The sequence below is a fragment of the Vidua macroura genome, chromosome 3 (assembly GCF_024509145.1).
Source record: "Vidua macroura isolate BioBank_ID:100142 chromosome 3, ASM2450914v1, whole genome shotgun sequence".
In the NCBI taxonomy this organism is placed as follows: Eukaryota; Metazoa; Chordata; class Aves; order Passeriformes; family Viduidae; genus Vidua; species Vidua macroura.
Genome location: NC_071573.1, coordinates 35158794 through 35184691, shown reverse-complemented (window position 1 = coordinate 35184691; position 25898 = coordinate 35158794). Strand labels below are relative to the sequence as shown.

At 38.7% G+C, this 25898-nt stretch overlaps 1 protein-coding gene across 3 annotated transcripts in view; it reads left to right on the top strand.

Annotated features, from left to right (window-relative positions):
- Window positions 1-394: 394 nt before the first annotated feature.
- PLCB4 (phospholipase C beta 4) overlaps window positions 395-25898 on the top strand; it is a 166336-nt gene continuing 140832 nt past the window's right edge. For all 3 annotated transcript variants that reach the window (XM_053972206.1, XM_053972205.1, XM_053972203.1), the window contains exon 1: window positions 395-455. The gene's annotated coding sequence lies outside the window, so the exon portion shown is untranslated. The remainder of the gene's footprint in view (window positions 456-25898) is intronic.

The following is a 25898-nucleotide window of genomic DNA, read 5'->3' as shown; positions in this document are numbered from 1 at the left end:
ACAATGGCATAATTTACTTCTTACCCAAAACTGGATGATAAAGAGACCCGATTATATGTCTCAAAATAAAATACTTTATTTTCCCTGCTCCTGACACACTGCTCCATCCTTATTCTCCATTGTGTTGCTTTCTAGTTTTAAATGCTTGGAAGAATGGGTGCCATGTGTTCCTGTCACCTGCAGCTATGATGCTTCTGCTTAAATGACAAGAATTTCAAAATAAAATGAACTTCAAATGAAAACTCAGTATTTGTTTGCTATGGTGTAAATATTCTGATCCATAAGGAGAAATTATTTCTGGAGGAAAAAGAAGGTCTTGAAGTAGTTTACTAGGATTTTATTAGGTAATTAAATATGAATATGCACAATTAAGGCTTTTTTTTTTTTCTTTTAAGGGAAAGGAAGACATTTTCTACAATGTGAATTTCTATGGAACAATTTCTGATTTTCAAAAGGTATGCATTTTCTGTTCTTTTAGTATTTTAATTCTGTTTTTTACTAGATTATCTACTTCCCATTTAAAATATGGTTTACCATTGCAATGCTGCACTGTCCATGTCAGTAGAATGAAAAATGTGTTCTGAAAAAGCAGTGGTTGGGGTTCATGAGAGGAGAGAAGTTATTAGAAATTTAGATCATGACTGCAAATTCAGAGGATGCTGTGCTCTCCTGAAACCAGATATCCTGACATCCTGACATTAAGAAAGTGTCTACATGTGAGGTTGATCAGACACAGGCAGATGAGGGTATTCACAGTTCTCAGAGGCCTTATCTTTTTGAAGTCTAACATTCTGGAAAGTTTGGATGAGGAGAAATTGTTCTTTTGTGTGCTCTCCCTCAGGCCCAATAAACTCCAGTGATAACCATTCCTAAACAGCTGCAAAGTCAATTGAAGTTCCAGAGTCTCTGTGTTCCAGCAGATTCTTCTCACCTTATGTTTGTGGAGAACAACTTTTTTACTTTCTTTTAGTACTCACGCATGGGTCACTTGCATACCAATTTATGTTCTCTTCTTAGTCTGAGTAAAGTTTTATCCGTGCTATTGGCATAAAGGATTCTTACCCTTTTGGCTTCTGCTGTCTGAAAACTTTTTTCCAAAGCACCAAGCTGTCAAAAAATTCCAATTACTTTAGCAATCCAGGCCTTGAGCAGGCTCAAGAAGTTGTTGTGGCAAATGTTAGTTTCTGGCTAATCCTGACTGAGACCTCAAGCTTAGCTAAGATGAGTTCTTTGATTCCTGCTCTACTGCAGAGGTGCAGAGCAGGGCACAGACTTCATGCATGAAATTTTTGGAATGATAATGATGAGATGGTGCATTTACTTTTAATTGTTCTTCTAAAACCACACCTAAATTCATATGATGTTGTCTGAAATGAAATCATGTGAGAAATCGCAGATGGGGATTCCAGTTGCTGATGGATCTACTCTAAAGGGATCTTTAGTAGGAAAATTTCATTTCAGAAAAAGTCATTGACACCAAAAGATGTGGTTGTAGTGTTTACCTAGAATTGTAGAATTGGAAGTAATGGTACAAAGGTTGTAGGCAGTGCTCTACTTATCCTACCTTGACATTAGTGATTAAAACAGACTTGTTTTCCTTGTTTTTCACTCCTGGATTGTTGGTTTATCCATGTAGTTTGTGCCACAAGCATTTGGGAATCTGTTGCACTGTGACCTGGTGTTCTGTCACAGTTGGTTTGTTTATTTGTAACTGATAAAAATAATTCTTCTGTGGGCACAAGTACAGTTTAAAATAATTGAAAAGAAAAAAATAAGCCTACATTGGCCAGAAATAGCTTTCTTGGTAAGTAGAAACTTCTGTAAATATCTTTGTAGAGCAATGGTCTGAAAATACAGATAGGGCTGACTTCTTATCCAGGTGCAACAGTAGAAATCTTACTAGCAAGAGACTTAGAATGAATTCCCATTAATGGCAGAACTAAAAGTGATAAAGGAATAGGAGATGCACGAGTTTACCTAGAGTGTCTGTTACATCTGATGCTTTCAAAATAAGAGTAAATATTAGAGGGAAAAGCCCCTTTGGAGTTAGTGAAGGAAATTAGGGATGTTGCTTTTCATTTTCCACTGGATCCTCTTTTTAACCATTTTAACATTGCATGAAGGAGGATATGCCATAGGCTTTACACAGCATCCTGAAAGCCAAAGACCTCAAAAACTTTGTGAAAAAAGGAACAGCAAATTTCAAAACTCCTGACATTTTGCATCAAGTAAATATGAAGAGAACTTGGCTCCATAACAAAACAAAAGTAGCCCTGAGCAGTCACAATTTGTACAGCCAGGTTTAGGGTCTGTGAACAGCATGCTGCAGTTAATATTGGTTGCACTGAGGATGCCTGGGAGAGGTTTTCTGGGTAGAAGCCTGTTAAAATATCATATTGTTAAAGATTAGATGGGACCATTCTGTGCTGTCCTGTGTTTCATTACAGTGTGATCCCAGGCAGTATTTCTTCAGGAGATGAGGTCAGGCAGTGCATCCTTAAAGGTTTATTTTGTTTACATAGTGGTGGGTGGGAGGACAGGCCTGTGCAAATGGGAGATGGTGCTTTTATCATAACATCATCATTTACCTGTAATCTTGTTTCCCTTAGGAGAGTATTAGTCATGTTATTGAATAATCAGGAGCTGCAGGAACTTTGACCCCTCTCCTAGTCTGAAAGAGATTGAGCTGAAGAGAAAACTAGCCAAAGAAAACCCTTTAAATAAAAGGTGGTTTCCAACACTGTTGAACGGAGAGAGGGCTGAATCCCTATTCAAGTTTGTAGTGTAAAACTGGGCATGATGTTCACTGGGCATTCCTGATTGGAATAATAATTAAAACAATGTACTGTTCCTTGTAGTTAGCTCATTGATTTTATTCATCAGCACTTCACAGCTGATTTTTATGGAGGTGAAATAAGATCCCTGTGGTATATTTACAGAATTGCAGACCTTTTTATGTGAAGGACAGAGTCTGAATATTTGGCATGTGCATTTTTGATTAAATTACCTGTGCTCCTGTGGGTACTTATGTGTCACTATATCTCTGAGTTGGGGAGGTAAGAGAAGCATTCCTTGGCCAAACCTTGGTGAAGTTCCCTCTGTGTAATCTGCCTGCTGCAATCACAGAAGTATTTTGCACTTGTTTTTCTTGTACCTACTGAGCATAATTTAGGATGAGTTTTAGTCCCAAACTATTTGTTGCCTGTTCATTATAAGGGGCATGTTAGCTCGTCCCAAATGGAAGTGACACTTTATAGGGGAGAGAATAAAGAAAAGTTGCCCTTCTTGTTAGGGACCAAAGCCATTTGCTCAGATTGCTGTTGTGAAAATAAAGAGATTTTCTCTCCTAGATTTAGGCTGTGTCTCCACTGGATATATTTTTACTGTTGCTGAAAACTCAGCAACTAACATATTTTGTGGGGGCATTTTCTACTTGACCTGGATTTTGCATCCATTTTAGCCATGAATCCCCCAACTGTTCTCTTAATCAGGTCCATTCAATCCTAAAGCCTATCTGATTCTTGATCCATGTTATCTCTGTCTTCTGGAAATTGAGTCCTTATAGGTCTGAAAACTTACCTGCTGTTCATAAGCAACATGCATAGCTCACTAAGGTGGGGTATACACTGAGCTTCCCTTCAGATGGTCAATGTTTTCTTTATAATAAAGTTCTCTTATTCTTAGCACATTTCTAGGTCAGGAATGCTTAAAATATCTTTGGTCATTAAAACTTGGAGTCAACAGTATAAAACAAAAATAGAGAGGCAAAAGAAAAATAAACAAGCTTACTGCATCCAGATGAAGTATTGTTTTCCAAATATTCCCTGCTGCTTGTGATCATGTTGTTGTCTTCATGCTTTCCTTTGGAAGATTGTTCTGCCTAATTACTGCAAAATCCAGCATTGTGCAGACATTTATGTGAGAGAGGTGAGCATGGAAAGGGCAGAAAACATACGTAGTGGCAAGGATCTCAGTCTGAGAAAGATTGTTGGTTTGGAGAGGAGGCAGAGCTCTGGGAGCTAAAAAGCAAGTGATAACAAAAGCATACTGATAATTTATGGCATGTGTGACTGTCTTAATTGTTAGCATCTCTGTAGTTTCGTGTACATTTAAACTGACACTTGTGATAAAGAAAATAGAGGCTGGGAGTGAGAATGGAGACTAATTTCTTGTCCCTGGATGCTTGTTCACACAAAAAGCCTGTGTGAACAGTGAATCAGGGACTGAGCTGGCCCAAAAGCAGTCCTGATAAATAACATTCTAAAAGGTCATTTCTGATCTGGAGGAGAAAACGCTCCAGGGGGATCTTATTGCCACCTTTCAATATTTAAGAGGATCTTAAAGATGAAGACAAACTTTTTAGTAGGGTCTTGTGACAGGACAAAGAGTAATGGCTTTGAATTTAAACTGGGTATATTTAGGGGAAACATAAGGGAGAATTTTTTTACAATGATGATGATAAAAAACTGGAACAGGTTTCCCAGTTAGATTGTGGGTGCCCCATCCCTGGAAACACTCAAGGTTAGGCCGGGTTGGTCTCTGAGCAACCTGGTCCAATTGAAGATGTCTCTGCTCATTGCAGGACCGGATGACAGTCAGACAGATGACAGTGAAAGGCTCTTTCCAACCAAAAGTATTCCAAAAGGTTTTTTTTTTTTTAATCTGAGTCAGTTTTCTTTTTTTCTGCCAGAGCAAAAGTTAATGGTGAAAGAATGAGTGACTGGTGGACTTCTGGAGAGGATTCCAAAGTTTACCAGACTGCTGCCTCAGATTGGTCTGTGGTAGGTCTGTCTGAAACCTGAATCATCAGACATTCTAATGCAGAAGAAGGGAGAAAACAAATCTTGGGTTCTGCAAATTTTAGTTGTTTATGATAAGAGTTGTCTTAGGCTGAGAAAGGTTGTTTTCTTTGTCTGTGTATTTCTTTGACTGCCTTGTAAAACTGTCCTGAAAGGAAAGACTATTTGCTGTTTCTTGAAAAGATTATATAAAGAACGAAGTCATAGCGTTGTTTTATTCAAAATTTCTATTTCATCAATGCCTGAAGTTAAACCTTCTTCTTTTAAAATTTGTGAAGACCTGATTTTATATCCAAAAGTGCAGAGTATGGGAAGAACAACTCAGAAAACGAGAGACACAGTGGCATCATGAACTGTTTGGCCTCAGTAAAACCTGAAGGAAGTGAAGTTCTTGCAAACCATTTTGTTCTGTGCAGGTTCAGCTCTCTCAGGCATATTGGGGCTCTTTATGGCTTCCCCTCTCCCCCTTCTTTTCTTTTTTCTGCTTGTTTTCTTAGTGGATTGTATTGAATCCACGAGCAAACCAGAGCACAAGAGTCTGCTGTAGTTATCCAGCAGGAATGTGTGAAATGGAGAGAGTGCAGTAGAAGGAAGTGGAGGAAGGAAACTCTTCCCTTTCATGTTTCTCAGCCTACCCAAAGCTGACGTGACTCAGTGCCAAAGCTGGAGGGCAGAGACGTGAGTGACATTCCCATGTTCCCAAGGGATACCACTGCAGACACATTCGTGGGATTTTTGCCTCTGACTTCAACTGAGGCTAATTATGAGAGAAATGGAGAGTGAAAGAATTAGCAGGATGATCTGAAAAGTATGGTGGGAGCTGTGAGATAAAGGAAGCAAGGTAGCAAAAGTGGGAAATGTCATCATAAAACTGTCAGATACAGGAAATACCTATGTGGTGGGAAAGAAAGCGAGAGGTCATGCACAGCTGAGTTTGGACAAAATGTTTTATTCATTTCTGACTCTCTTCTCCTGTTGAAACTATCTGCCAAGACCTACTATTGATACAGCAAGATTACTGGCCTGTTGGATGTTCTCTTTTAAACTGATGTGTCTCCTCCTGTCAGATGAATAGTGCATTCATCTTTAACCCTTACTGTTTTTTGGCAAAGCCAAAAAGGAAAACTACTAAATTATTGCCAAAAACTGCATTGTATTTTGAAAGGACTTTTCATCCAGTTTTTTCAACTACTTTAAACTATAAAATTATGGAAAATTTTAGAGAGATATTTGCTCTACTGCTTTTGAGTTTGATATGGAGGAGCAGTATTTGGTTGAACATAAAAAAAAAAAAAAAAATCTGTAAACAGATGCTAATCAAAGGCAAAACGTCTTAGTATCTTCTGGCTTTCCCAGAGCTTCCTTTTGTTCTACTGTTCATGTCTTATCTATTGTAATTTTGCTCTTAAAAGGAGTATTGCAGTAGAGAACAGGGAGTTGTGTGTGTGTTGTGGAGTCTGCCCCACTGCAGCTGCTTTCCCAGACTAATCCCTTTTGATCATAGTACCTGTAAAAACTTAGAAGGTGGCACGTGCTGTTCCACCTCAGAATGATTTCTTGGAGGCAATGGAAATACCTCTGGCAAATCAAATTGACATGCAAAACTTCATTTATAATCGTGGCTATTATGATTTCCTCTTTCTCTGTGTACATATTTGGGATCTACTAAGTGTAAATTTTCCAGGCTCGACAGGTTGCATAAGCCAGAATAGTAGGAAATAACTCCCAGAAGAACTGCTGCCAGATCTCTGAAGCACGTATTGAGCTGTTTGATCTGAAACATAGTGTGTAAGAGGGGCTGTGCCAAGTTTTGAAAGGTAGAGTCTGTGGAGTGATGAGACTGCTGTCTAGTTATTTTCTGTACCCAAAGGGTAGAGACAGACAAACAGGGAATGTTGTTTATTTCTTAACGACACACACACCAGTTTTCAGTTGTTTATATTTTAGCTGTTGTTTCTTCCTCTCAAAACTAATGAGACTTGTTAAACATTAGAATGAAAAGTAGCAAGCAAATCTACTTAGATTTCATAGCTGCACTTTTTGCTCTGTGATCAGTACCAGACTGAGAACTCGGATTGGAAACATGATCATTTGCAGTTAGCAAATAGGAGGACATCTCTGGAACTACTGTAGATACTGCAGGTATTTCTTATGTTGATGTATGAACTGCTTTTTCAAGATCTGCAGCAGCCCTTTCTTGGGCATTTGTACATTTTTGTACACTTGGAAGACATTGACCATTTTTGCTGAGTTTGCAGTGGGTGTTTTTATAAATGACCTGATGATCCTCCCTTACAAAGGAAGCAGTGCCTCACTTACCTCATTATATCAGATGGTCACACATGTGTATCCAGGTCCTGGGTGTGAACATTTGGCCATACAAGTCTACCTGCCTGAAAACTACTAGGATTCCTTTTTTCTCTGCAGGCCTTTATGGTCTGCTTTTGTGCCAAGGATGTAGGAAGCAACTAGCTAGATATTCTGAGAAGTCCAAAAAATAAACTTCTGTGGTTTAAAATTATTTTTCTTTTGGCCCTTTTCTACATGTCTTAATTGAACAATTTGTTGCCTGGATTCTATAGAATCTTTTTTCTTGTTGTGTTTAAACACAGTTGGTGAACTGGGAAGCTTACCCTTTTAAAACACTAAGCAGTTTGAGGCTGTTTCCAGTTGAATATTTTGAAGGAAATCAGAGGCTTTCCTGTGCTCATCACTGATGTATCAGCACGGAGGCTCTTCTATTGTCACATATAATCTGGAGTCAGTTTTTTCATTAGTAATACTCCTCTTTTCTGTGTTAATTTGCACTGAATTTGCTGTGGAAGTGATGGTATATTGGTGGGAGGGCAGTTGTGTCCTCTGCCCAGTAAGTGTGTTCAGCAGTTTTGGCTTGGCTGTGCTTTCCCTGTCTCTTCTTTTCCTGGCAGGTGACACAGGACAGCAGGTGACACGAGAGCAGGAGATGATGCTACTGAAGCCACTGCCTGTTGTACTTGTGGCTGCAGCAGAAGGTGCTGGAGTCAGTATTATAAACCCAAACCCAAGCTCTTTGACAGTTTACTGCTTATCTTTCCTCTGCCTTTTTTTTCCTTTAAGAACTGTGTCCAGAACATGAGGTTTGTTTCCTTATCTTGAGTATTTTTGTTAGCACTTGATGTGAACTTGATATAAACAATGTGATTTCGAGTCAAGTGGTTAAATGTTAAAACAGCTTCCCACATGTGTTGGTTTACTGCCAGGGAAAGAAATACACCAGAAATGCTGTATTTAACCACTAATCAAACATTTATTGTTGTTGAAAGAATGATCTGACAAGGATAGAGCTGGACTAAAATGTACAGGTTGTATTTCATGGGAGGGAAAAGCTTTATTAATATTTGAAGAATGGCTTTAATTAGTCTGACTGTTGGTAGGTGTGTTCATTTTCTCAATGTACATCTGATATAGCATTTTTCACCAACTTATAATTGGCAGTTTCCCATAGGAAATAATCATTATTGGTATTATAAAAGCACTTTGTATCTATCACATTTGGGAAATGAAAGTTTTGCAAAGGTCAGAATAAAGTGTGCCCCCAATTATGCTAGTAACTCATACCACAAATGATCCACTAGAAGGTTTAATAGCTTGGTAGTCCTCTTTAGATTTTCTGAGAACAGGAAGAATTAATATTACATTTCGACATTTTACAGAAAGGTGAAAAAAGTAATCTTCCTTCTCTCTAGCTTTGGAAGTTTGTACCTGAACTCTCTTAGTTGCTTGAGGATCTTGAAATGTTGGGTGGGTTTCAGTTAGGATTTGTTGGGGTTTTTATTAAGAATTCTTTTTAAAAGCATTTTGTTCCTCTTCACACACGGTGTCTTCTTTTTTAATGCTCCCATGGTTGCATGGTATGTAGCATGTTTTGACATTTGGAGTTATCTGTAAGTTTTATTTGGAATTTGACAATAAAGTATAATAGACTGATTCTTTTGCTAGTTTGCTGAAGTAATTTAAATTAGTAACCTGGTAGGAAGTAGTAAAAGTTACTAAAAAAAGCTCTTCAAAATGAAAATTTTACTGCACACTAAATTTTAATTTTGCTTTTCACCTGCCAAAAAAAAAAAAAAAAAAAAAAGAAGAAAAAAAAAAAAAAATCCGTAGTTTCCTTTGAGGGGTATTGCACATCTGCACTTGGCAGCAAAGATTGGAGTAACTAAACCATCCTGTGGTTTTCCAAATGTCACAACAAAACTTCAGGATATAATTACTTAGAAATTGTTGGATACTGGGTTTTCTTGTGTAACATATCCACCAGAAAGATTTCCTTAGGACCAGGAGTCTGTGTTGCTTGAAATGGCTTTTTCTGTTTGTCATTTTGAGGCTGAAACATTACTAAAAGGCTAGATTTACTCCTGAGAGTGATTATCCTAATACTTCCACAGTTCCTGTGCATCTCCTGTGCATGGGTTGTTAAAGAACCCATCAGGAGAGCAGTCTGAAAGCTAACATTTGCAAATGTCTGCAAATTTAATTATGTTTCTGGTAAACAAAATGTTTGCTGCACTGTGTCAGCTCCACTTCGAGGTCTGCCTGTACCAGGTACCTGGAGTTTGTAAGATACTTCGGGAGAACATAAAAGGCAATTAAATAAATAGCTCAGATTCATTCATCTCACGGGTTTTTTTAAGTGTAGAAACGTTTTTCCTTGCATTCTTTACTTGAAACTATTGTCCCTTTTCTTGTGCTTTCTGTAAGCTTTACTTAAACAGAGATGCAGAAGGTTTATTGCTCCTTTTAGAGGAGCTGTAAACGGGGAATATTGACAAGTCTGGCACTGAAATAGGAGGCTGTTAGAAATTTGCTTACCCTGATTTGATGGGTAAAGCTGCACTAGGAGAGCTGCTGCTTCTGCTTTACTGGAGGTGTTGTTTTGCTGCTTGCAGCGATTAGGGCTGTAGCAAGACTGCCTTCATAAAATGTCTCTTACAGAAATGTTCCTTTAGGACAATTTTTCAAACAGCATTGCCAGCAAGGCCCTTCTTGCACAAACATTTCTGTATTGAGCATGTTCTGGTACAGTTGACCACACGTATAAATAAAGAGAAGGATGGGAGCAGGCTGTTGGTAGACTTTAAACTTCAGTCTTGGTTTTGTCCTTCTGGGAATAGTTTTTTCTGTTTTGGCATTTCTTTATTTTTCCATTGTCAGCTGTGATAAATACTTGATGCTAAGTTCAAAGACTCTTCATCTTGGCTATTTTTTTATACTCAAGTTCTCTCCACAGGCAAATTACTCTTCTTCAGCTTAAACACCTCAGTTCAGTGAAGGGGACATTATTAACTCCAATCAAGCTGTTTTACGCAGAAGATTATTTCTGTGCAAATGTTGTGAAGAAGGGATAAAGGCAAATTTGTCAAAGCTACCTGGTGAGACTCATACACATGTGATTCCATGAAGGATTCTGCTTTTTGTAGTCTACTACAGACTGCATGGTACAGTCCAAAACACATTTTTCAGAGCAAGCCCTAAGATTTGAGCACGGGGCACACAACAGAAGGTAAAATTAGGATCCAAAAGTAGTTTTACTCAGCATATGTGGTGAAGTACATGGCAGTATTTATATTTGATTAGGTGTGTGCTGCACTCCTTACTCAGCTATGGTTTCATTAAACATTCAAAATGGTGTGGATTTTATTCCGTAGCTGTGTGAACAATTAAATACTCTGAAATTTTTCTGACTGTCCTAATTTTTTTTTCCATCTGAAGCTTTGCTAATGCAGGTCTCATCACTGCTCACTCTGACAGAGAGTCAGGTATGTCTCCTGATGGTACTTGTGCTTTTAGACCAATGGGGACAAAGTGATCCAGTTTTTCCTTCCTTCCAGGTACAATTATGGGTCTCAATATAATAAAAATAAAATGATTGAATATCTACAGAGGTTCATATGGCATATTTTCCATTTATTTTAAGTTGGGAAGCTAAAATATCTTAATTGACAATCCCATAAGGTTTATTTTTTATGAGGTTTCTTTTCTCACTGCGGTTTTACATTTTCAGGGTATTGCTAATTCTGTAAATTTAGCTATCAGAGTATTGTAATTTAAGGCCAAATCCTTCTCACAGTTGAAATAAAAAAATTGAATTGGTTTTATTGGAGTAGAATCAGATAAGGGGCAGAGCCTGAATAGTTTTTAATTATTCTAATCCCTGGACAGCTTTTCAGCCAGGACACTTCACAGGCACTAATAACATTTTATATCAGTTGAGTTTCCCCTGATGTAAAATATAAAGATCATGAGTTTGCTGTATAGCCTGCTAACATCAGTGGGACCAGTTTTTTTAGTTGCACGAACAGGCTCTAAGAAAGAAGCTGTATACATTTGTATTGTGGTGCATTTGTGGATTTTTTTTGCTTGTTGTTTTTCTTTTGACCTTTCTTTCCCATGATTCACTTCAATTAATTAACTTGGTTGGCAGCTGTTGATAGGATCAGGTCTTTTCACAAAGTCTTGCAGCTCTTGTGGCAGGTTGTGGTTGAAATGCTTTATTTTGGTGCTTGAGTGCCTCATGTTCATATCTTGTACTGATGTAGGAAAGCAGAGCATCAGAAAAGTGATGCTGGTCAATCACAGCGATGATTTTCTTCTCAACAAGCAGTTAATTCTTTAACCAGGCAAGTGTTGCCATTCCCACTCCAGTTGTACTCAGCAAATTCAAAGAGTGGCAAAGTTTTGTTTGTCAATCAGCAAACAAATGTGAAAAGAAAAACTGTGGTGGAACACAGGACTGTGGTAATGGGTCGGGGGGTTGTGTGACTCTAATATGCCAAATTAATATTTCCATTTCTTGAAAAGTATAAAGAAATGTGTCTCAGGATCTTACCTTGAATGCATGGTTGCAGATAGTCTTGCTGTTCAATTCTCCATTTGCCTTGTATGAGAAGAAATATTTATAGTGTGCTTTTGCTTAAGAGAAACCTTAATTTGCTCTGTAACAGAAAACACCAGTGATTGAGGAATCTGGTTTAGGTCCTCTTGTTGGGTGGCAGAGGAGATTTTGTCCCTTTCCATGCATGTGTAGAAGGACAAGGAGAAGCTCCTCTTCTGTGGCTTCTCTAATGAGCTCTAACACAAAGCTAAGCAGGTTAGAATTTCTACACCCCGTTGAACTAAGCAAATCATGTGATCACTTCTTTTTTACCCTATTCTGCTTTTAGCAGGGGGTACAAAAGTGAATAATGTATTTATTTGTTACTGTGACAGCAGATGAAATTCCTGATCTTCCTTTAACATGAATGGGAGCATTGCTCTCCTAGTTTGAGATGCCAGGATTTCACCAGCTGTGCCTACTGGCTGCATAATTAAAAGCTAATTCTGGGTTACCACTGGACTGATGCTGCTGGAAGTAGTTCCTGGCCATGGATAATGTGCTTTCCACCACAAGTGGATTCTTCGCTCTTGTTTTTACTGCCCATGTGCAGTCCACTGCTGCTACATGGTGGCTGCTCAGCCCTTTTGCAGTGAGGTGCTTTCCCTTACTGAATCAATTTGCTTTTTGAATTATGGGAGATGTTACAGGCCACTCCCAGGGAGCAGTGAATTAAAGCATTCCTGCAGAACTGCTGAATAACAGGGTAGAGCAGTGTGTAGATAAACATATTTTGGAGTCGCTGGGGTATATGTGTTGGACCACAACAGTCAGTGTTCAGAACTAAATTAAAGGTCAGCAAAACACAGAGTTCCTTCAAAAGTCTGAAGCACCATGTGTGTCTGACTATGTTTTGTTTCTGGAGACATAAAAAGAGATGTTCCACACCCAGAAAAGTAGCAAAGAAACAGCATTTGCCATGCCAGCTAAAGGGTGTGAAAGGGAAACCCATGTATCTTATACCCCTTATTTTGATTTTTGTGCTGATATTCAACATACAAGTGTTTATGATGAAAAATCTAACCATGGCATGTACCATTTTGTGCAGAGGAAGGAAATATTATTTTAATTTTTTTTTTACTGCTAATGATGAATATTTCTTAAAAATAACTCAAACCAGGACACATCAAACCTAAAATGGTGAGCTTTGAATTTCTGCGTGGGCTGTCTCAAGTCCAGCTCCTGTCTCGCAGTAGGCCCATATATGTGTGAGTATGACAGATAAGGAAGGGCTGAAAATGAAATTCCTGCATCCTTCTTGATGGAAGGAATAAATGCTGGTCTGCAAAGACTCTTTAAGTAGATCATAGTCAGAAAGATGTTACATGGTGTTAAGTGTATATATATATATATATATATATATATATATGTATATATATACACATAAATGTTTGTGACCCATGATCTGTTTTTTCCTCAAGTCCACAACATCTCAGGTGTGTGTCTGAGTTTCATGTGTGGGTAAGGGCCTTGGGGGTTATTGTGATGCTCCTACCAATTGTTTTGCTCTTTCTCTCTTTGCTCTTTCTCTTTCTTCTTCCCTCAGTTTCCCCTTTCTCCTATAGCAGCATCATAGAATAGGATGAGCTCTTTCCACAGAAGCTCCTTGGATAATGTGAAGTTTAAGGATATTTAGTAACCAAAGAGGAAAAGCTGGAAAGTTTTACTTCAAATAGTCTTTGGCTAATATGGACAAAAATATGTAGTGCAGGCTTATCTAACAGAAGGAGCTGTGGCTGGTCAGTTGTTAGCATAAAGGGAGTGTGAGTCAGTGGCTGATGGTTTCCACAGTATTTCATTAGTTCCAAGGTGTGATTTTTTAAGAGCTTCATTTGGCAGCACATAAAAATTCTCCCTTATAATGCAGGAGAAGACAAAAGCCTCTTGGAGGTTGGCCATAAGGTTTGTTGTACACTTTTCATTTAGAAAGAAATGTAAATTTGCCTGATACTATAAAAATCAACTTTTTGTCATGTAAGCTGTTCCCTGTTTGGTGTGGATGGAAAATTCTCAGTCAGTGGCAGGTAAGGTCAGCATGAACACAGCCTGCACCCTAAATAATTTATCATCGATGTGGTGTTTAGTTCTGTACTAAAAAATAAACAGGCACATTCCTTTTTTGTTTACATAGAGATTTAGAAATAGTTATATTGCCCTTCATTCTTCTAGGTTTTATTAGAAGAGACATTGAAGACAAATAGAACAGCAACAAAGCTAATAATAGGTCTTTTGTGGAATGCGGCTTATTTTGCCAAACTAGAGCATTTTTACATCCTTGTGCTTTTAGGCTGACTTTTCTGTAAAGGGGGAAGAGGGAAGTACAGAGATTTGATTTAGATTTTATTTCAGCTGTGCTGAATCAGAGTTGCTTGTTGTTTTCTGTGAGCTACATGTATAGTTTTTATTGTATTTTTATATTACTCTTCTTTTAGAATTGAGATGAACTGCTGTTTCTGCTTTTCCTTCAGTCATGAAAAATCTCTACAGATGTTCTGTCCAGTTTGCATATTTGCTTTCTCAGTGTTTGTGCTTGAATGTGTGTATGTACTCACCTGCAGTTGCAGTTCTCATGTCAGGTGTCAAAATGAACTTGGCTGTCCTGTAAATCAACAGGCAAAATGCTGGAGCCTCAGGAGCTGGGAATGGGGCCCACTAGTGCATGTTGCTTTACCCTACCAAATTTCATTTATTTGGTTTTTATCCTCACTTGCATGATGCTCACATTGTGTGTATGAGGGATTTCACACACAACTATTTGCCCAAGTAATTTTTAAGACCGAGCACTTCCAAGGGCAGGATGGCAGCTCTTATCTTCAGAGCTCCTCCAGTGCTCCTGGCACAACAGGAACATAGAGCTGGCTATGAATAACTGAATGTCAGCAATTAGAACTGTTATCAAAATAGGAGGCTACTGTGACTGTGTTTTCTGCTCATTGTCTCTGTTCTAGCTGTTGTTCCTAAAAGTAGTGCTCATGTCTGACAACTGAAAGCTGAATCTCTCTTGCTTCCCTTTGGTATTATATTTCATCCCACACAGTAGTGGCATCCCACAAATGATAATTGCCATAGGTAGAAATAGTCTGCAGCAATAGTAAGCACCAAAACACCCATCCCCAGCCTGTGTAGCTCTTTGGAAGTCCTTGCAGTGTGGTTCTGGATTGCCTTCCTCATCCTCTCATGAAGGAGGGATTCACCTTTTCAAATATAGAGCAGTAACCTTCTTCTCCCTCCTCCCACTTCTCTCAATTATCAGGTGTGCACTATATCTAATTTTAAATTAACTTGTCACCCTACATCCCATCTGTAGGGGTTTACAATTTTAAACCAATTGCCTTTGAGGTGACTTTATATACTGTTCCATTAACATATACATATCAATTCTAGGGCACTTACAGACTACAGAATAAAGTCTCCTCTTGAGCAACACATCTTCAGGGAAAAGAAGTAGCTTGTACTTGATTTGCTGTCAAATGAGAGCTGTGATATGTCAAAACCTAACACTGAGCAGGGCGATTGAATGACTTGAGTAATTGTTTTAATACAAGACAATTTAGGGTAGTGTTAGTCTAGATACTAAGTAAAAGATGGATTCTTTTTCTTATCTTGGTAGTGTTCCATTATCCATGGATGTTGTAGTACAATGTAGGAGAGAGTGAAACTGTACATGCCTGAATTTATGAGTATATGCATGACCACCCAAGGTATTGAGCTGTCCATAGAAGCATTTTTACATTCATTTTATTACAAAATTACATAAATAAAATGGTGGGAGCTTAGATTGCATATGGGACCATTAAACCCCTTGATTTTGTGTTGAATATCACGTTGTTATCAGTGGCAGGATTCAGAGTGTGACGCTGCTGGAAGGGCACTATTCCCACTTGGCTCATGGTCCAGAGGCTGCTGTCACCTCGTGCAGGAAGAAGCTTTCTGTGTCTGGAAAGAGCACTGCTCCATTTTATACTGCAGTCCAAAGTCTGTGCTTCACTCTTTATCCTGAGGAAAACAGTGTTAGTGGTGTGATACAGAAAAGTCACTTTCATTGGGAAAAGACATTTTTCTTCCCTTTTCATGCTGCCAGAAAAGATGAAGTGATTTGGCTTTCCAGAGGTTGTGACATAACTGATGGTTTCTTTTAGAAAAAGGAGAGCCTCCCTTGCACTGAGACATGAGTAACTTGAGTACCAAAAATCGGCAGGTCTCTAGCGCAGTGACATTAGCCTGCAGGCAGCTGCCCCTGGCAGGCTCCCTTTCAAAGGAAAGGCAGCTCAGAGCTGAGGGGTCACTTGGAAACGAAACCAGGAATCGGGAACTGCAACACAGGCAAGGAGACTGTGCTCGAGAGGGAAGGCGGGAAGGAGATGAAAGAGGCTGGCAGAATGAAGGCAAGGGACAATGGCAGCTGTGTCAAATACCTGTGTGTTTGGGCAGGAAGAAGACTGGAGATTATTTACCCCAAAGTAGCTCCAAGGAGCTGATTGCAGATCAGCTGTAATTTGAACATAATTGTCAGGAATTTATTATTCAGGCCTTATTTTCAAAGACAAATACAGGCAAATGCTGTATCTTAGGTTCAAAGGGAGTAAAGTGCAGTGAAATGTCAGGTTATTGTCTCAGAGAGCCGGAGCCTTGGAGGCAGCGAGACCATGCAATGTGCCAGAGGCAAACCTGCAGAATGAACTCGGGGAAGCTCTTTATCTCAGTGGCAGTGGAATATTTTCCACAGCTGTGCTATAATAGCTGGATCTGGTTTTATTTTGTGAAGGGGTAAAAAGGCAACCAAGAGGTGACAAAAAGAAATGTAAAATTGGTAGAGAAAATGAAGCTGAACCATTTTAGAACTCAATCTTTTTTTTTTTTCTTTTCTCATTTTAATTTTTTTTTTTCAATTTCAAAATATAAATCAAAATATTCTTTCAGTTAATTGCAGTGTGTATCACCCAGCTCTGCCTAGGGAAGGGCAGGGAAGGGTGGAGGCCTGGTAAAACTCTGGCTCATTGGCTCAGCTCTCCTCGCTGCTTCCTACCTGACTTCTGTGCTGCAGTCACTAAAAGCTTTGTCTAAAAATCCTTTCTCATGCTATTTCTTTGCTTATGGCTTAAGGAAAGTAAAATCTCTAACCATCCAAATGTGCTCCACATTAATCCAGTGTGCACAGTAAAGGTAGTCAGTGAGAGAGAAGCCTTGTGTTCTTGGTATTTACTTATTTTTAAGTAAATGCATCCATTGGACTGACATTCACCTTTATGCTTGTGCATACAAGCAAAAATGCCAACTCTTTCATGACACACACAAGTGTCTGTAATACTTACACCAATAAAATACTGAAGCCAACAAAATGTTCCAGACTATATGTTGCTACAATATTTTATTTAATCCCTAATGTCACTTTATCTCAGAAAAACCTCAACAATGAAACACATGCTATACATTGAAAAAAAAGGTTCTAAAAAGTAAATAACTCTCACCTCCCACCTTGGTTTGATTTCCTGCTCCACTGCCTTGAGTTGGATAAGTAGTATGTTGCCCAGTTGAATTACAAATTCTTCATTCTAGGAAGGAGAAGGAAAAATATACAGAACATTTTGTTATATCTACCTTTATCATCTCTGTGTATATCTTACCTGCAAACAGCACCCATCCCTATGGGTATATAGAATATATGACTGTAAATAAGAGGTTCAAAAATATTTATAAAATAAAATTATAAAAACTTAAATAAAATAAAAATTACACATGGAGACTTGCATGTAGTTATGTGCATGCAGCCTTCTGGAATACAGGAAAACCCAATTTTTAGGCAAGAGGGAACAAAAAAAGAAAAACCCACCAAAATATCCAAACAGAAAATAAGTAGCTGTTCCATTTTAGAACAAAAGTAGTCTGAGGAGAATGTAATGCAATAATTCCAGTGTTTATTTTTAATAGTTTCAAGCTGGAGTTCTCCATGCTCAGGGAATGAGGGGACTCTCCCTTGAGGAGCTACTGAGTCCAGCTTGGGACTGGGAGGATGTGCCTGTCCCAGGCTGAGGCACCCCACTGGGAGCACTTGCTGGCTGCTGGAGGACACCAGGCAGGTTTGCTTCCATGGGAAATTGGTTGTTAGGCACATGAAAACCGGGCTTGAGGGAAAACTTGCTGGCATTGGCTTTTCTCTATAAAACACTTTGGTTTGTCAGGAATTGCCATGTGACTTTGGAAAAGTGTCCCGGTCACAACATGTGGTGTGGATTCCATGTGGAGCTTCACTAGGTGGATGGGCTGAGACAGACATGACCAAGCCGTGGTTTTCCTCAGCTTCTGCAAAACTGCAAAACCTAGGAAGCCAGTCATGTTTCAGACCAAACTGATGAAACCTTTTATTTCTCCTCAGTAACATTTAACACACTGCAAGTCACCTTCCAACTGGTAGCTTTCAGCTTTTGCCCTTTATATTTATCAGAAGGCGAACACAAAATAAACAGCGGTATTTTTTCTGTCTTTGCCCAGTTTACTTTGTGCATTAGACAGTGCTCTGTAAATTATAGCTCCACTTTTTCTCTTGAATAATCAGTCAGGCGTGTTCCCATTTCACTTGTGCTGGAGATCTGTTTAAAGGTTACCCAGACCTAGGAGAGAGAAGTATGTTTAAAAAAAACCAGAAAAATGAAATAGCAAAATTAAATTAATTGCTGAGGGAGGAATAGGGAGAGCACAGTAAAAAGAAGTTTCTTGGATTTGTTTTGTTACTTGCTTTCAGGTGCTAATGTTCTTTCTGATGTTTTGTCCGTGTCACGTACAGCTTCGTGAAAAGTCATGATAAAAATAACATTACTTTTATATCTATATCTAAATGTAAGAAAATGCCTCCTTACTAAAATAGCAGTTTGACTCCAGTTTTTTTGGGGGGGTGAGGTTAATTAAATTGGCCCCTAAAAATACGATGTCCTTCTGACTTAGTGTGATGCACTTTTTGTGTCCTATTTCTTTGTGTTCTTGCCCTTCCTGCTCGGTTGGGGTGTGGAATTGGGAAAGCAACTGAACTGAATAAAAGTTTGGGGATAACTTTTTGGTAGGAAATGGAAAGCAAAAGGCTAGTATAGAGATGTGTTACCTGAGGGAAATGTGAAAAAAATTATTTTTAAAGGTGGGTTTCCCCAGGTGCCAGAAGATGGTTTGGGAGGGTGGGAAATAGCTCAGTGCAAGGTGAGGGTAATTCTGTCCATTCTGCACATACATTTGTAATGATTTGTGAGTAGTTTTTCTTTTTAATGAGCGTAGTTGAAACCTAGAGAAAGAAGAGAAAATGGTATGGGAGGGAGCAGCATATTCCAGCACAGGAAGATGTTTTGAGGTGTTAGCAAGTATTAAACCTCTTATTCCTGGTGTTACCACACACCTTTATATAAGGAACAGCTTTGAGTTTTCACTGTTCCAGTAAATTATAGTGCAGGCTTTAAAGGATAGTTTTTTGGTCATGACCTGTAACATTTTTTACTGTACAACTGGAAATAATTTTGGTTTATTGTGTGTTACTTTTTTTTGTTTGTTTGTTTCCATATTAGTAGTTTAAATTTTGGAAAATTGAGAGGGCATGGAAGTTTGCCAGCATTAATAAGATAGTTTTCTGTTTTAGTTTGGGAACTCAGCAGAGGTGATTCATGGAAAAAATTGTGTTTTATAAGTATGAATAGTGACTGGTTTAGATGCTATTTCCTGCTGCCCAGCTCAATTAAGGACTCAAATAATAGGATTAGCAGTAGATTTATGGATGAAAAATTGCTAATTTTAAATATATTAACTTGTATAAAAATGAAAATACACATCTTTGAGATATACTTAATATTAACTGGGCAACCACATAAGTTTAACATTATTTGTTTTCTTTACTAAAATTTGCTTCAGATTTCTTTGTACTAAGATGTTTCTGTTGCATACATCAGCTATCTTCATCCTTTCTGAGTAAAAAAAAAATACCTTTCTGATAGCATGCTAATAGGTGATTATCTTTTTGATTTGTTAAATGTAGTAATATACACTATAAACACCTCTACTGCCAATTTAAGGTTTAAAAGAGAACAGATGTCAAGGTTTGTGACAGGTATATTCAGCTGTGTAGTTTCACTCCTTGTAAACTCTGTACTGCAGCACAAATGCTTTATGAATATTTATTAGGGCATTGTTCAAGCTTGCCCAGCCATATTCCTAAACTTGCCTTATTTGTAGGCTATAGGAAAAGAGGACAAAAAGATCTTTCTCAATACATTTCTTCAGTAGTGGAGTTATTTCAACTCAAGTTGATGAATGTTTAGTTTTCAGCTCTTCAGAAGAAGCATTGCTTTTCCCAGATTAGAGTTCACAGTAGTTTATTGTTTTTTAAAATAAATAAATACTAATTAATCTCGCTAACATAAAAACCTGAAGTATTTAATTCACCTCAGAGGTTTTAAAATAGGCCTTTAAATGTATTTTGTTCAGCGGATGATTTTACAGCGAGAGGATTTGATTTGTTAAATGTCAAGCAGTGTTATTTGTGGGACTGTTTTCATTAATGGCAGTGTGAATAACAGCTTTTCTGAATTTATTCCTGTGTTTGCTTTTACTGAATCAGAATTCAATAAGCTCACTGTGTGGAAAACTGTTGTCAGTCTCACTTTTGGGCTTTGTTAAGGAGCCTGTGCTTATGAAAATAGAGATAAACCTTCTGTTAGTCAATGAGGAACATTTGGAAATGAAGGAGAATGCAGAAATTTTCATCTGTTCTTTTAACTATGAGCTAAATTATAAAGTAGCATAGCTCTGAAAAAGCTTTTAAGTTATACCTTTTTAAAGGACAACTGCAGCTTCCATCTTCTCTCTCACCTTTACTCCAGTGAGTCTGTGTATTTTGCTGTTTAATGTAACATGCAATATATGATGGATTGTTTTTCTTTACCCCTCCCTTTCCCGCTGTGAAGGGATGGTTTGGTTTTGGTTTTATTTTGCTTTCTTTTCTAAACTTTGATCTTTAGAATTTAAATTCCACATTATGTTTTAAAAATAATGCTACACGAAAGTGGAAATTCAGTGATAAACTGATATACCATAGTTTATACCAGTAAGAAATAGAAATGTGAACTGTAATTGCAGTCATCAAGTGGTCATTGCTATTGTAAAGGAGGAAGAGCTGGCACAGTCTTTGCTGAGAAGCTCCCACAGCTCCTGACAAAAGGCCTTTCCAGAGGCAGGGAGTGTTTGTTCTGTGGCTCAGGTCACTCAGCTGTTCCTTCTCAGTGATTAACTCAGCTCAGGCACTGCTGAGGAAGTTGATTGAGAACTGCAGGTCGTACCTTGTTTGACCTTTGTGTTCCTCTGGATGAGAGGGAGGCTCCAGGAGAGAGCTGAAGTTCCACAGCTGAAGTTGTGCAGAGCACACTAAACAAAGCCATCGTGTTCTCTTCCTTCACTTCAAATAGTACCTTTCTTTTAAAGAAATCAGCTACATCTCAAGTACAGATTAGAGTATCTGCTGCAAAATTAGAGTATCTGCTAAAATCAGTAGTTCCTGCTGGCTCCCCCAAAACAGAGATGAAAAACCAGATACTGAATTTCTCAGTTCTGAACTCAGCCCTTTTTTTCTTTGTTTGTTTGGTTTTTTTTAAAGAAATGGGGCTCGTTTGCCATGATTACTAACACACCTATGAAGATCGGCCTTTACCAGGTTCTGCCCATTCACTCTGACATATGGGATGTATTTTTGTGCCTGCTCATGAGGAGGAAGCTCTGTGCAAAGCCCAGGCAAATATGCCTTTGCTTCATCAAGCTGCCCTTGGTGTCAGGACAGCAGCTGTGCAGTGGGACCAGCAAAAGGCATTTTTGAAATGCTTTCCTCGAGAGCCTCAGCCCAGTGAAAAGGAAGGTTGTTTCAGCTCTTTTGTACATGCTTAATGGCAGGAATGCTTGAGGAAATGCTGTGTGACCAGGTAGGTAGTAGCTTGAGAGCAATGAATTGTTCTCTTATTTAGATCTAATATTGTTGCAAGTCCTTGGGTGCTCACACCGGGCCACTGTTAATACTCAAGTAGGTCACTTCTTCCACCTAAACTGCTTAACAGCCTTTTTAGGGTCAAGTTACATTGGTTAATGTAATGCAAAATTACAGCTTTCTTGGTTTAAAACAATAATGACAATATTTTTAAAAGTATTTGCTTATTAAGGAATGTATTCTTGCTCTTCTCCCCTTATAGAAAGAAAATGTCAGCCCCTATCTTCAGATGCCATAAACTTCAGCAAAATTTCTAGTTTTCACCAGACATACATCCGTTCTTTCCCCTTTTCCTACTTATGAGGGAAGATATTTATTCTAGCTGTGCTTTTGTATTATTACGTTTTCCTGGTATTCCCTGGGTAACAACAGCTGCCAGTGTTCTGATCACTTCTAGTCATAAAATGTTCCACATGAGTTAATTTCTGTAGTTAACTTACACGGTGACTTTGAAATAATTCAAGACCTTATACTGTTTGCTGGTTTTATTTTAATTTGACTTCAGAAATTGTCTTTTCATCTCTATTTTTGGTTGAATTGAAGAATAGTACATTAAGGGAACATAATCATAAGAGGTTAAAAAAAGCCCTCATCCTCCACTCTCCTGAGCCTTCTGTATTTCTCTCCCCACATTTTTGTACTACTTAGAAAAGAGCTGTGACTGATACTAAGCTTTTCATGATTAGTGACATTCTCAAGTACTCATTGCTGCACTGATTGTATTTTGTATTATATTTGCCTTCCAGTAAAATGCAGTATTTCTAATGATTTTATAATTTATTACATCGGGGAAATGAGGTGAAACTTTGCTAGAACATGTTAATTAACATGCATAAAGAGAAGCTCACATTTCTTTTTTGGATGTAGAAGTTTTTCATTTTGTAAGTAAACTTACAATGCAGTGGATGTCTCTAGGTGGTTTTAAGAATCCTTTCAGTTCAAGGAGTATATTCTAAACAAGATTTCCACAATTTTAAAACCCAAAGGAACCCTAAAAAACATCAGGAGCTGCGAGAGAGAAATGGGAGAGAAGACGTTTGCAGAAGGTGTCATAAAAGCAGAAGTTGGTTGGTGCATAAGTTAAGCAGAAATGAACTATTAAGTTGCCAGCCAGAAGAAAGGGCACATAAATGGCAATGTTTATGTGTCCAGATAAGTGTAGATACAGTCTAGCCCCACAGATAGGATTTATCTTGCTGCCTAAAATTTATATTGGCTGCCTAAAACAAGTCATCTGTTTAAGCTGTTGTTTTGCTTGTGAAGTCACAGGAGAGAAGAAGGCATCTTTGGGGGAATGATTCATCTGCCTTGTCTCAGACAAATACCCTAGGAGGTTGTGACTGTCCTCTGGAGGTGTGACATTGTGCATTGATTAGCGAGCCAGACAGATAACTCAGCTGGGGCACAGAGCTGAGGTGGGGAGGACATTCCAGCTGCATTAAAGTCCTCTTCCACCTCTCATTTTCTCTGTGAAGCTAAGGGGATTTGTAGTTCTTCATTTTTACAGTTGCCACACGTGCTGTTGCCCAGGATTTACAGAGAATAATTTTTCCCCTGTGTTGTTGTTTTAGTTCAAGTCATTGCTTTTACAATTGACATGTGCACTAAAAAAAGCTACTTATATTGAGGTGATGCAGTCTATGATCTGTTACTGAATGTTGTTCAACGTTATATAAAATACCACCTTATTATATAAGGTGGCTTATATAATTAACAAATAGGAATAGTAGGTATTTATTTTAATTCTAGAATAGCTGGACAAGTCTCTATTTGAGTTGGTTTTTTCCAGACAAGCAGATAAAAGTTTAACTGAAAACCATACTAACACAGCTTTGTTCCCTAGTGACAGTGTCTGCAAAAATATCCATTTGGTCTTTATCTTCAAACATCAAAATATCATCTTGGACTATTCACTCGTCTATGGCCTACATAAATACTGTTAACAATGAAGGGGAGAGAGGTCTCTGTCATGTTCCTAATGGATTAAGAATTTGATCTCTGTTTTCTGATGAGAAAGGTCGTGATTACTCAGATTGAACAGAAAGTCATTCTAAAGGTTACAGAACGAGAACCAAGTCTCAGGAATGACACAATACTCTCTTTGGCCTTTATATAGTTTGTAATCAGGCACTGCTTATTGACCTTTGGAGATTAAATTTTATTTTAAGTCCCAAAAATTAATACCTTCTTTTTATTATATGAAACTGTCATAAATAGAAGGTGGCATGAGTGTTAAGCCTCTCACACAGTGCTGATACTGAAGGAAGCTTTCTTTTCCCTCCATCCTGCTGCTCTGCAGGCAGCTGTCAGCTTGTTGTGGTGGGTCTGCTGAAGCCTTTCAGCCTCATCTGGGTGGGAGCAGGCCTCTGCTCTGCTCCACTTGTTGAGTGTTCTGTGTTTGGGATCGACAGCCCATCTTCCATGATATCCATCCCATATTCCTCTGCTTCATCCCTTGTCTTCAGAGTGCCACACTGGCACAGGAAGAGAACTGAAGGCTGTGTGTTTTCAGCTCCTTCTAACACCTTGCTCCCTGTGAGGAGCCTGGTCCATGTCCTCTAAGACCCCCATGGGTGCTGCTGGAGCTGCTGTGGGAGTCCCTCAAGCCACCCTTTCTGAAGGCAGATGAGCCCTGCTCCCGCAGTCCCTGCCCCAGGGAAAAGATATTATCCCTGCCAGTCTCGGGGCTTGTGCTGGGCTTATTGCAGCTGGTCCAAGCCTTCCTTGAGTGCTGTCCCAGGTGTGGCCTAACAAGCACTGAGCAGGAGGAGGTGAAACTCCTGCCCTGCCCTTCAGCTGAGGCCAGGCTGTTGCTGCTCTCTCCTGCCGGAGCACGCTGCTGGCTCGTGCTCTGCTTGCTGTTTGCTGCCAGGAAGGACCCTTGGTCTTTTCTGGGAACTGCTGAGCCCAACCACCTCATTGTTTACCCACCTAATTGGCCACTTCTCCAGATGTAACACCCCAACTGGATAGAAGGAGTGGGCCAGCCTGTTTATTAGCTAATAAGCTTTGATTTGTTTTCCCATATTAGCATTAAACCTGTGCAAACCCTGTTGTCTGACAGTAAAATGTCGTTCTTTCTTGTTCATCACTCCGTGGTAAATGGCTGCAGTAACCCCCAGTTACAGGTGATTTGCTGATACTCTCACAGCCTCCTGACTCCCGTGAGAATATGATACAGGTGTTTATGGTCTTTTCATATATCCACAGCCTGCTGTACGCACAGGATTTTCTCTTGCTCCTCTGACAAGAGTGGATGAAAACTTTGCTTCTCAGCAAGACGCTTTGTCTCAGTGTATGTTGATCATCATATTCCTGTGAGCAAAGTGAAATTAATAAGAATCCTCAATAATTTTGGTAAATCTCACTGAAAGCAATTTAAAAGCTGATTTTTCAGTCTTTGGTATTTGAGATTTGAAGTGGAAAAGCAGTTATTTGCATATTGAGAGGGTGCAGCATTTAACTATAAATGGAAAGGAATGAATTGCTGATGATCACTGCTAGCATTTTCAGTTGTATTTTCGTGTTGAAGGCAGACTATGCTCATAACAGAAAAGCTGAACTCAAAGCACTTTGCTTTCTCTTGAAATACAATGCTGAATAATACTATCGGGTTTTTTTTTGTCTAACTTTCTCATTTGGTTTTCTGAAACTTCAGAGACTGTCAGAACTGGGAGAATTTATTAAATAGAGCATTCTGTACTGAGGATTTTAGTGCACTGCTGCATGTCCATATTGGTATCATCTAGGAGGGAATAGATAGGTGGGATTGTAAAATGCAATAATTGCAGTAGCTCAGAATAAAGCTATTATTTTGTGAAATCAGGATAAGTGAGGGCTGTATAATTTTCATGTGAAAATCAAGTCCCAAAGGTTGACTAGAGGTAATATGGAGGCAGCCCCACTTCCTTCCCATCTTTCACCAGAAGCCTTTTTTGGAGGGGAAGGATGGCAATCCCAAAAGAGAAGCATTTTTTATACAACCACTTACTCCTTCTGCAGTGAACTGTTTCTCTGTTATTTTATTGCTGTTACCCACTTTCATCTAGAGGTGAAAACATTTTGAGCCCTCTGCTTGTATCTATTTTCTAGGCAAGGGATTTTTCAGAAGTATTGAAAGCTCTTAAAATTTTGTCCAGTGCTTAGCACAAGAATATTCCTGTTAGATTTACTGGAGCATTTAGAT